The following is a 9,890-nucleotide window of genomic DNA, read 5'->3' on the forward strand; positions in this document are numbered from 1 at the left end:
TGGATGGGTAGCATTAATTGTAGTATTAGTTGTTTCATGCGTACAAAATATTATATATGAGGATCGTACGTACTTTTAATGGAAGTTTCCTTTATTCACAATATCAATAAAAACAATCAGAATTGCATTAGATGATACCAAAAAAAAAGCATTAAAATGCTTCAAATTCATTCTTCATGTACAGATGATCAAAACTACCTTTAAGAATACAAAAATCATTAATTGACGAACCGCTCGACACAGAGCAGATTCACCCCAGTGAATCACAGGATGACACACCAGGAAATACATAGAACAACAACATAAAGCGTGTCGTAGAAGCGACAGTCCGAAAACATTTGCCATGAATCTTCTCGCGCCCTAAATAAAAGGGGGTAACACGGTTCGGGGTTGGCGAGCGTTTACGTTACAGCTCGCTTCTGAAGTCCCACTTAACGCCGTCGAGGGCTCGTCTACGTGCACACAGCCGCAATAAAAATCTCCAACTTCGCGAAACTAAAACGTTCCTCTGAGACTCGCGGCAATTTCCAAAAGTGACGTATAAACGCCGCACTGCGCGTTATCTTCGAGAGCGTCATAAACGCGGAAAGTGTTCGTGGATGGCAACCACGTTTTCACGAGAGAATTTCGTTTCGATATTATAGCATTTATCATAGAAAACTTTTGTTATATGAAACACTTTGAAACTTCATTGCTACTGTGAGATGAAAGACTGTGATTTGCTGATATTACATGCTGAAATATTATAACTAAGAAGAATATTTTTATATTATGTTATGGGATTATTAACACTTTGACGACCACTATCATATAAACGTGATTTCGCTCCGCTATCTGTTGTCGATCACCGTCATGTTCACGTGACTTCAGTTTTTTTCTAATTGCAACTTACGTGCGAGACAAATGATTCCTGTATTTGACAGTGTTTTATTGAAGTGAAACGATTTACAAGTGAACTGAAAAGCTTGGAAAAATACTGGACTGTTTCTAACCCTAATGATCCAGTAAAAGTGAATGGTCAGAAAATGATTATAATTCCAATTTCTGTAACTGTATGAGACAATCATGAGTTAAATAAATAAATTCATATAATGCATAAATGTAGAAAATAAATTAAGATAATTGGATGAAGATCCAATAATGATGATGGATTTTCTCATAAAATTTACCTATCATAATTATACGATACTAGACTGAGTAAAAACTGCAGGCGATTGGTAGTAATAGTACGCCAAAATGTCGGAGTGTTAAAGAACCAGTAAACTGATAATTAAACAAAATTATTTCTACAAATGAAAAGAGATGATTAACAATCTAATAGCTGTCCCACTTACAATTATAAGTAATTCATTACTGACGTTGGTCGTAAGAACTGTTTATTATTATTATAGCGTTCGCTTATCGTAGAATCGTTCGTTAGCACAGCCTATTGCACTTATGAATGGTAGTATATACATTCCTGGTGGATCGGTGAACGATCCACGCGTTGGAAATCCACGAGCCTCGGAGTACGAGACTAATTGACCGTGGCCGGAAAACTCATTAAAAGTGCACCCCGGAACTTGAGACGCTGGTGGTTCGAGTAACGAGTGTTGTAATTCGAGCTGGAGACCGTTGCGCCACGTAAACTCGCTGCTCCGATTGCTTGGCCTTTTTCGTCGTAGTTCCACTTTCGACAGTCCGAGTAATAAGGGATTTTCCAGCTCCAGGAGATCTTCTCTTGCTCCGTCGAGCGGAGATTGGCTTCCCACCCCGATCATTGCAGACGATCATTGTTTTCTACGTTCTTCTACTTGCCTGAAATAGAATTCTTGGAAATCGTTCTTGTAAATTCTTTAACGTGGAATTTGTAAAGATAGCAATTTTAGTTTCGTTTAAATAAATGGTTAAAAGGTGTGTAGTTTTGATATGGAAATGGTAATGAACTCTGTAATCAGTGTGGAAATCGTGTTACTTGGTAACTTTTTAACTTTGGAATTTTGTTAAATGTAGCAGTCTGCATGCAGCTTAATATTTGGAGGTCGGTCACGTATATCTACAGTTTCGCGTGCTATTCATTTAAGTATGGGTCACGTAGATTTACTTTTTTCTGTCCTAAATGCTTGCACAGCGTTTCTTTTTGCTCTTCTCCTGTGCATGCACGTTTTCCATCTTTATTTCTAACATTAATGTGAAAAAGCTGTTTCCCTACCTTTCTCGCATTAATATTATAAACGATGATTGTACGACATTTCGGTGAATAAATTTTATTATGTGGATATATTTCCCGATCGTTCTAATGGCGAAAATAACCTGTCTTTTAGTTTCAATTGATATTATTGAGTTAAGCGCGATACACAATAATTTGGATTAAATTTCTTAATTGCAGAATAATTTATTTTAATTCTCATTCCATATCCTGTATCATAAAGATCATTGATGTTATGTATTACACGAAATACCCTAAAGCCATGTAACTCGAAATCTAACTCAAATCTAACCGTGATTAAGTACAAACTTCTCACTTATATCATAATTTACAATCCTCATATTTGTCGACTCTACAATCTCTACAACAAAAACTTTGGATTTACAGTAAAACAAGCATAACAAACAAACAGGGAAACGAAGTTCCTCGAGTTTACGTTCGAGCCTTCATACCACATATACGTACTTTTATTCGATTATTCGAGCACGGTTAATTAATTGATTTATTGAGTCCTCGCCTGGAGGAGAAGTTTATCGCGCGGCATGTAACGGATGTGTTTCCCCGGTCTAGTCAGCCGACGAAAATAATCCGCTTAACCGAGTGGCTTCGTTAGATTGGCGAAAAGTTCGTCCCCAGGCGAATTCTCGTTTCGAGTTTTTTCTCCGCCGGGATCTACCTCCCCTCTAGGTCTGCAAGATAAAAAGATTCAATGATGAACGTGTGCACGCACAGCGTATACCTACATACATACGTATAACGGCTCACGAAATTATGTGAATATTCATAGAAACATTTTATGTAAATATATCGTGTGTATTATACAAAAGATATTGAAATTTCGTTAGCGCCATAACAAGACAGATAGAATGGTATATCTATGGAAATATTACATGGCAAATGTAGGAATACTTTCACGAGTAATTCACGAGTAATGTTGAACGAAGGAGAAAGTTGTGTCGTGAACTGGAAAACTATGGTTTCCATGGTAGTCGCGGTCGCATCGATTACGCAGCTGTCAGGGCTCCGTATGTAAAGATGACCTCCATAGCATCCCCGATACGTAATATTATCTCCCCGAGTTGTACGACTGTGTAGTAGTCGTGTTGTGTCAACGTCCCGTCGAGGGGCCAGACCTCCAGTTGTGAAAGACGATATTGGGTAATCGATTGCTCGCGGACCGTGCAAGTTTGCGCGCTGCAGGAATTTCTCGTGTCGGCGATCCATGAGTTACTCGAGTAATATCGAGCTTGTAATTAATTGAATTGATGAAGGTTTAAGGATTTCCGAGATCTCCAAGTTCGGTTTCGGTTTTATTAGAAATGTTTGGTTAAGGTTTCACGTATAGTATGTAAGTCATGAATCGAGGAGTTCGATAACTGACAAGTAACAACATCTTTAATCCGAGGAAATTAAAGCTAAACTTTATTGTAAAAGAAATCTGTATACTTTTAAAAGTGGAATCACATTATTATCAGTACTGCTGCAAAGGCTTGGAAATTAAATAATAAAATTTTGCAGATAGATAGAGATGTTAAACACAAATCGTTTTCTGTATTTAACTCGCCTTTTTCATCACATATTTCAATTATCAGTAGACTGCGGATTTTTACACACTCGTTAGATATTTTTTATTTATAGGAAATGACTCGAGAATTCAATTTTTCATTTAAAAATTAGAAGAATCACACTTTAATTTCGTTAATTTATCAGAATGACCGAACATAAAGTTTTCAATGACTTTATTATTCTCTTAAATTTCTGACCCATGTAGCTTAACGTTTCATCTCCATTTTCTTTAATCACAGTGCACTTCAGTCTATTCACTTTCCTTTACAAAAACGATACAATTAACTTGACAATGACTGAAATACAAAATTAACAAAAGAAGAATCGTAGAACTGCGACATTGTAGTTCTTTGGTTAATTAGTGGAAGGAAATAAATCGTCGTTGGCGAAGGGAAGGCGAGGGCATTTGCTGGAAGTCGCAGGTGCTCGTACGCCACCCGGAAACCATTGTTTTCCCATAACCCGTTCGTAACTGCTGGCGCCTCGTATGTTTCTTTAGGATCGAACAGTGGTATTCCAAACGACGTCGGTATCGGGTCGCTCGCGTTTCATTCGGACTCGACCTAAGACAACAAACAGACAGCTTCCTGTCGTGAAAAGCGGCCGCTCTCCCGTTCGAGAGCCCACTCGATCCGCTATGGTGGCGAAATTTTTCTACCAAACGTTACAGCCTGCTTTTATGTCTTTTTTCCCTAAATGTATAAATAAGTATCTAAAAATACACTCAACGACATTTCAGAGGTTTAATAAAAAAAATAAACAAGAAATTATAAAATCCATAGAATCATATACGATAATGTATACCTTCGTGGAAAAACTACTATAAAGAAAGTAAAGAAGAAGCTACAGTAAAATTCCACTCCACAGTAAACAATTAATAATTACTACTAAAAACGATTAAATATAAAGAATTATAAAATATACCACACAAAAGATAAAGACCAAAAAATCGGAAGATATTCAAATCCATAAAGCCCACCTCGAACTTCCCCAACATCAACATTCAAAAAACACAGTACGTCCCCTACGAAACTCCAAGATGACTAATCTCCACTTTGAAAAATTCCCACACACCTCGCCAGGCTTATCTACCCTTAAAAATCTTTCTATATCCCCAAGCAATACAGAATCCCGATTTCCAAACGGGAAACGTCGCTCATTATCGCACCTCGTCGTTAGAATGTTTGCAGGAAGAGACGCGGGACTCGAAGCCGGAAATCGCGGCCTTCTGCGTACAGATAGCCGGAAGGAAGGACAGTGTGCACGCGTCTTAAGGACAGATTAACGCGAACATCGATCAAACTGCTGAGAGCCGGTGTCTCTCTCGGGGATACTTCTCGTTCTTGGTAAACAGCGGTTTACCACGGGGATCACGTTTCTCTGTTCGAGACCACACCCGGCAGCCTCTTCGTGTTTGCAGCGTACGTTAGCCAACCCCTAAGTGCACGTGGGCCACGCACGTGCGTGTTTGCTACGAACACGACGCTTCCTGGCGCGATAACCGTCGCAGATAGCCAATAGATGGACGCGGAATGCTTGACACAGAGATTTTCCCACTTTTCCTTGAACCACGTCAAGTGATACCTGTTATGGTGATCCTATGGAAGCACGTATTTGTATTCAACAGAGGCTGTTTTTTCTTGGAATTGTTTAGCGTGTCGGTTTTTTTTCTGGCATTACCAGGGTATCGGATTTTCTTTTTTTTTTTTTTTTTGGAAATACAGCTGGTAGTAGTTGGTTGACGTGATGCCGTGATTCATTAACTTTGAAACTACTTTTCTTCGAATAGCTGGACGTGGATGGTAGTCGAATGAAGCTAGTCGTGTCACGTGTCTTTGGTATAATTTACCGGAGGAGTGGTGTAATTCGGATAGTATTTAGAGTAATGGCTTTCGATATCTGACAGTTTAATGAATTTTCTGTAGCTTTCTTCTTAATAAATGAAACACGAATGAATGAAAAAGTTTGCAACATCAACTTGTAACTCTGAATGCAATTCTCAGGTCTAAAACGACGTATAAAATATTTACAAGAACATGAAAATACTCGTCGAGAAGAAGAATATTTAAAAAATTGGTACAATCTAATCATTCATTTCGTATGTCTCAACTAATAATCATCATTATAGAAATAAAACTCTAGAACCCTTCATTCTGTCGGATTTTCTTATATTCTTCTATTAACAAATCTTTATAAATGGCCCAAGAGATAATTAAAAGAACCGCAACATCAACAAACCAGGAAGACAAAGCCGTAGTCAAAAGAGGTAGAAGTACATCCCTCTTCCTCTTACTACTCTCTTTATACCAATGTCCCATTGAACGCAACTTATGGAAGTCCCTTCCACGAAGTTGCCTCGCGGATTTTCGTGGGGACCGTAAGCCCGCACGTCGTCGACAATGGCCTTCCACCTCGGCTCTGGTTCCCTACCCAGAGACCGCAGCAGTTTCTCATTCCCTCCACCTTTCGCCGGACCCGAGGGAAAGGATCGTGAGTAGACAGCGGCTGTGGGAGGGGAAAGGGGTGAGCCAGGCAACGGGGGGTGCGCTACTCATTCCGGCGGCAAGATTTAGAAGCCAATTTTCGCGAGCATTGACCAGACTCCCTCCGACTCCGTTCGATCCTCTTTCTTCTTCCACAGTTCCTCTCATCCTTTCCTTTCCTTTTGCCATCGTCGTTCCTCTTCCGTACTGCGTCGACGAAATTTTTTCTCCTGTCGCTCTCTTTTTCCACGTTCAAAGCACCATGGAAGTTGCGTGGTGAAAGGAAGCTTCGAAAATATAGGCGGCCGTTGACTGACCACCGAATCGCTTGTCGCAAGGGGTGAAATTGCGGAAGGAGGATTTCGCTTCCACGCAACTCTGGGATCCGCCTGATCTGAAAGTATAAGGACCGACCGCGACGGTTTACCGGCCACCACGGCGGAAACTGTCTTCACGGGATACGGAATATCGTCGTTCCATGCAGAATGGGAGAATAAAGGGACCGAAAGGGTGGTGGGAATTCGTAATTGTTTCCCTTGAGGGATGATAGAAGTTGGAAGCTATGTTAGAAACAAAACAGGAACATTTCATTCGTCGAAAAAGCTTCTTTCTTTCCTTAGGTACTATATTTATTATATCAAACATAATTATAGACACATTTACGTATAGGAATTATTAAGTTTCATTTTCTTGTCCACGGATTAACTTGTTATAATTGAACTGATATGACGAAAACAAATATGCATACATAATCCTTTTTCCATCTCAATATTAATCTCAATTCAGTTTTTCAATTAATTTTGTCGAAAGCACTTGCATCCTTCTACTAACTGCAAAAGAGAAAAATCGATCTTGTCATTTCGTCGAGTTTCTAGTATTGCAGCATTTAGCTCTACGTATACCAAAATTATCATAGAATCCAATTTAGACCGGAGTCATAAGAGGGGATGAGTTAAAATTCCAGCATCCATTTCAGGAGTCCGCGTCGTATCAGTAAACGTCTGTGACGTTCCATCGTCGATCGTGAACGTTAAATGCACCGGCTACGTCGCGTCCAGGAATTCCTAGGCGTCTGGGTAACGCGAACGAGGGATCAAACGGGGCGCGTGGTCGTTTCACGCTATCCGTCCATGGATGCCAAACGGTCCAACGATGAAATTAGAGCGGACGACGTTGTCGTCCGGAGGCCCATGTCAATGAGTCGGTCGGGAGATAAGCGAATAGACGTGGATGGATAGTACGAACATCGTCAGAAAGACGTCGGTGCCAAGAAGGATGAGAGAACGTCCTCGCGTGTACTGGCAATTACTCTCCCTCGTCATATCCGACGCCGGTCTTTTCATTACCCTTCTAAATGGCGCATGAAGTGCCCTCCTCTTCTCTGTCTGTCCTTATCTGGAACTCTGTGTGAGTTGAAATACTATAGATAGGTGTACTTTCTCTGTCGCACTTTCTTCGTATTTCTCTCGAAGTTCTGTGACTCGCGTAACGCGGCCACCGAGTCCAATAATTACTGGTACTCAGAGAACAATGGGTCGTGCCTGTCATAACTGTCATCCGCGGCAATGGTCTGGCGTTATTTAAGGCTTGGAGGCTTATTAACTGTAATGACTGGCCGTGCCGCGCTCACTTGTTTCGACGACTGAGCCCTGCTGTACGTACCAGATGATTTCTCTAAGTTTGGTTTGGATTGATTTTTTGAAATGTTGGTTCTCGAAAACGTTGGAAGACAAAGAGGCAGGGAGAAAGAGGATCTTGGTTTGATTTTATAGATTATACATAAACGGATTAATTATAATAGGAGGTTTCTAATTGATAATCAATATTCAACATCTTTGGAATATAATATTAGGAAATGTGAAATTGGGTACCAAATTTGGAGGGAATTATCTGTAGATGTCGTACTTTGGAATCAACTGATCTCATATTAAGCCTTTCGTTTCTGAACTATTCTTACAATTAATTTTCTGCTCCTATCAGAAAAATATTCTTTCCGTGAAAAATCACGAATGAATTTAACGTTCAATTGTTGAAGAAGGTCGGTTGCTTTCATCGAGCAAAGGACAATCTTTATCGAAACGCGCGAGAGCCTTTCGGTGCAGGATGATCGTTCGCATTTTATGAAGCTGTAACTGTTTGTCTATGTCCTCGTTGCTGTACGTACGCGTCCGAAGTTATGATAACGTATCTGCTGGCATTACAGCACTTTCGCGGAGGTATCTTTATTGGCCCTCTTACTTAATGGTTCGTGAGAAGGATAATATATTTCCGCTAATCGCCTCGCGGTAGCGAGCGAAGCGGTAAGAATGTCGGAACGTACTCGCCTCGCAACGTGGATATCCTACTTTGTGTCACTAACATTGCATACCGCAGCTCCAATCACTGAAACCACTTTAAAACTTACCCTATCTTTATATTAATAAAATGTCCTTGTTCTAAATTCTCTGAAACCAGGTTTCTTGGTTTATTGTGTCTCTACTATTTAAACGTTTTAGATCCTGTTTGTACGTATATCCATACCATTTTATAAACAGTATCATTCACAGGTTACAAATTGTATCTTACGAACCCACGTGGTTTTCTATACTCTACGTATTCTCGCAAACTACACTGGGAATTCTATCTCTGAACGATAAATCTAACTTTATTAATACATCAAGTAATTCATTCAAGTTCAAATCCGTTATTAAATAAAGCAAAAAAATTTCAGATATTTCATAATATTCCAAGATTAAAATATTGATACCGACTTACCGTATCCTTTAATCTTCTCCTTCTACTCCGCCCTCGAATCCGAATTGTCATCAGTCCCAAGTTTCCCTATCCCAATGCCAAAGCATTCCAAACCTTGAAATTGCTCTGGAAATTCTAAGCTTCTCCCTAATCTAAAACCGATCGTAACCGGGTTCAGCTGCTTCGAACGAAACGACTCGGGAACTCGATGACCGGTCGACAGAATCCAACGAATGCGTCCGGTTGGCGGCGGCACAGCAGCGAGAATCCGCGGTGATCCACGTACACGCGTGGTACGCTCGTTCGCTCGCGCTTCCGGAGGCGGGCAGAAGCGGACGTTCCATCGGGCTGTGGAACTCTCGCCGCTCGTAGCGGATGCTATCGTATCTGCTGGTAGCCGGCGCATGCCTCGCGCTCGTCAGATTGCTCGACCGCATTCGAGGCAACCGCAAATCGATAAGCGGTTATCGGTGAGCTCTGTGGACGACGAGAGGGAACCGGCTTCTTCGAAGGGAACACGCGCGTTCCTGCAGCTCTTCTTTCGTCCACTTGGCCGGGATATCGCGACGATAACGCGCCAGGTACGTGGCTGTGCGTGCTCCAGACGCCGACCAGGAGAACGATAAACCGGGACGAGACGCGCTCTCGAGTGAACCGAGAGGAAGCCTGCACTTTGTTATTTTTCAAGCGGAGATTAGCGTGGGATGGATGCTCCGGCTGAAGTGGAGAACGTGGGACGGGGTGGAAGCTTCGGTTTTCTTTATGAACTGTAACGTGTGTTTCGTATGATGGTATTTTTAGGAAACGATGCGAAGGAATTTTTATGGTGTTTGGATTACAGAGTGCTGCTTTGCATGGATTAAGGGTTGCATTCTTGTTATTGCTGGTTTTCTAGATGTATGTAGAAAGTAGGAACAATG

The 9,890-nt window shown here is 41.0% G+C and overlaps 1 long non-coding RNA gene across 1 annotated transcript; it reads right to left on the minus strand.

Moving 5' to 3' along the window:
• Positions 1–1,397: 1,397 nt before the first annotated feature.
• Positions 1,398–9,298, minus strand: LOC138179178 (uncharacterized). The gene is made up of 3 exons (XR_011172938.1): positions 8,992–9,298; positions 2,654–2,877; positions 1,398–1,797 (listed from the first exon to the last, which is right to left on the minus strand). It is a non-coding gene; the product is annotated as an uncharacterized LOC138179178 (long non-coding RNA).
• Between the last annotated feature and the right edge of the window lie 592 nt (positions 9,299–9,890).

This window comes from Bombus flavifrons, chromosome 4, assembly GCF_040668555.2.
Source record: "Bombus flavifrons isolate JBK064 chromosome 4, iyBomFlav1_principal, whole genome shotgun sequence".
NCBI classification, from domain to species: Eukaryota; Metazoa; Arthropoda; class Insecta; order Hymenoptera; family Apidae; genus Bombus; species Bombus flavifrons.